The 2,748-nt window shown below is 47.3% G+C and overlaps 1 non-coding gene across 1 annotated transcript; it reads left to right on the top strand.

Moving 5' to 3' along the window:
* Positions 1 to 377: 377 nt before the first annotated feature.
* Trnai-uau (transfer RNA isoleucine (anticodon UAU)) lies at positions 378 to 452 on the top strand. The gene has a single exon. It is a non-coding gene; the product is annotated as a tRNA-Ile (tRNA).
* Positions 453 to 2,748: the final 2,296 nt, after the last annotated feature.

The following is a 2,748-nucleotide window of genomic DNA, read 5'->3' as shown; positions in this document are numbered from 1 at the left end:
CTATCCATCTGAGCCACCGCGTGCACAGAGGATAGTGCGTCTGCAGGGACTTATCCCTTGCACGCTCCCCGTGAGATCCACATTCCCAACATGTCCACACCACTACATTCGTAGTGCGCCTAATAGATGTTTGCCCATCATACTCATTACTCGTGGCAGATTAATCTACCAAGTCCCGTACGAGTTCAGGCATAGCGTGTGCGCTCGCACAAGAAGGTCAATGGCCGGGAAGCCATATTAATCTGCCACGAGTAATGAGTATGATGGGCAAACATCTATTAGGCGCACTACGAATGTAGTGGTGTGGACATGTTGGGAATGTGGATCTCACGGGGAGCGTGCAAGGGATAAGTCCCCGCAGACGCACTATCCTCTGTGCCCGCGGTGGCTCAGATGGACAGAGCGTCTGCCATATAAGCAGGAGATCCCGGGTTCGAGTCCCGGTCGGGGCACACATTTTCAACATGTCCCCAATGAAGTACATCAACGCCTGTTTGCAGCTAGGGTGTCCATTTAATTATCATTTCATTTCTAGCAAAGCTGCATGGACATCCACGGTAACTGTTCTTTCGGGAACAGACACTACCGTCATATATAATGAAATTTCTTTGTAACATTACACTGACTCCACCGGCTTGAGTCCATTGCACGATGCACGTTTCGAGCAGCCGTGCGCCAGACACGATCATCGACCTGGTGTAACAATGAAAGTGATTCATCCGAACAGGCGAGACGATTCCATTGATCCATGATCCAGTGTCGATAATACCGTGCCTACTGCAGTTGTAACTTACGATGTCGTTACGTCAACGCCGAGAATGTAGGGCCGCTTGCTGCGGAGCTCCACGTTCAACAATGTGTGCCTAAGCCGTCGGCACACGGACCGTGCTGTAGAACGTAAACATTGAGCGTGCCAAGTTCAACGTGCTGCTGAACGCTCAGAAATGATGCGACTTGTGCATACGGTACGTGGGCCCCGACGTGGTATACGCGATCACAACGCACTCCAGCGGCAGTTGCGGGATGTTCCTAGTTCGTATATCACACTGTTTACTAAACTGGCCCGCGTACAATTCCCATATTAGCTCTATTAAAACGCACATTTCCTTCATAGTCCACGAAAAGGAAAGTACCATGTCCAGTCAATAAGGTTACAGGCTTATAAAAGTTCAATTACAAACAGTTCGGCCGACTGAAGTGGCCGTGCGGCTCTAGGCGCTGCAGTCTGGAACTGCGAGACCGCTACGGTCTCAGGTTCGTATCCTGCCTCGGGCATGGATGTGTGTGATGTCCTTAGGTTAGTTAGGTTTAAGTAATTCTAAGTTCTAGGGGACTGATAACCTCAAATGTTAAGTCCCATAGTGCTCAGAGTCATTTGAACCATTCCTACATTTGGTCCCGCCGGAGGTTCGAGTCCTCCCTCGGGCATGGATGTGGGTGTTTGTCCTTTGGATAATTTAGATTAAGTAGCGTGTAAGATTAGGGGCTGATGACCTTAGCAGTTAAGTCCCATAAGATTTCACACACATTTCAACATTCCCACATTTTAGTAAAACCCCAAGGTCAGTCTTACTTGATCACTGTTCCTACCCAGTGGTAGAATCTTTGCAACATGTGAATTACGAAGTGTAAAAGAAAAAAGAGCAAAATATCTTTATACAAGTAGCGCAAGCTGTCCTGTAGATTAAGCCAATCGAACAAACTCATCCATCGAAAAAAGGTGAACATATATTTACATAACATCAAATATTACAGTATATACTTATATAAAACTTATAAGAAAGTATCAGAACCTAATAAAAACGCAAATGTGAGGGAAAAAAATTCGAAAGTTTCAGGACTTGAACCACCGCCCTAGGTTTGCAATTTTTGTAGGTATCAGTGATGCTACTCGCTACGCTCTCTCTCTCTCTCTCTCTCTCTCTCTCTCTCTTATCTGCTCGGGGCGGACCTCGCAAGACATCCGTTTCAGTTCGTCATTGATCCATTAACTCAATTTTTTTTATTACAGAGAGCAGCTAACCCTCTGACCGAACACGCTGAGCTACCGTGGCGGCTTAACAAATTGTACCAAGGACAATGGCTTTGGGTGGATCTTCAGTGTGTCGCTGTCTTCAAATAGCATACTCTCATAACATGCAAGTTACTATAATTCTTTTGCCACGAATATGATGTTTCTCATTATTTTATTGGAACGAATCACACAGTTAACAACGGGTTTTCCAGTGATTCTCCATTTCCTGGTGCTCAGAAACGGCATATATACATATAGGCTTGAAATGGATGCCAATATGGCGCCTCACAACTCTGTGCTGAAGGGAGACGGCGTGCGTGTGACGTAGGTGGCGTTGTGCCATCTCATTGGTCAACGCTGAGACGCACGCTCAGAATATCTGACATGTTAGATATTGCTCTGCACGTTCGGAAAGACTCCCGAACGTGCTATTCCACGCTCTGACGTCAGAAACTCGGCACGCTCAACGTTCTGATGCACGGACCGTATGCCGACAGCTTAACGGCGCGCACCGATCACTTGGGCGTTCGCCAGCACTGCGCCCTGTCGTCAGGTCTGTCACATATCGCCGTCTGTCCTGCGTTACAAAGCCGGCAAGCCTCCGAGGTCCACGCTCTGTGATGAGGCGTGGACATCAACACATTGTCGCCTGTTCGCGGTTACAAAAAGTGGCTCTGAACACTACGGGACTTAACATCTATGGTCATCAGTCTCCTAGAACTTTTTTTTTTGGT

The sequence above is a fragment of the Schistocerca serialis genome, chromosome 6 (assembly GCF_023864345.2).
Source record: "Schistocerca serialis cubense isolate TAMUIC-IGC-003099 chromosome 6, iqSchSeri2.2, whole genome shotgun sequence".
NCBI classification, from domain to species: Eukaryota; Metazoa; Arthropoda; class Insecta; order Orthoptera; family Acrididae; genus Schistocerca; species Schistocerca serialis.
This window is presented reverse-complemented; position numbering and strand designations above follow the sequence as displayed.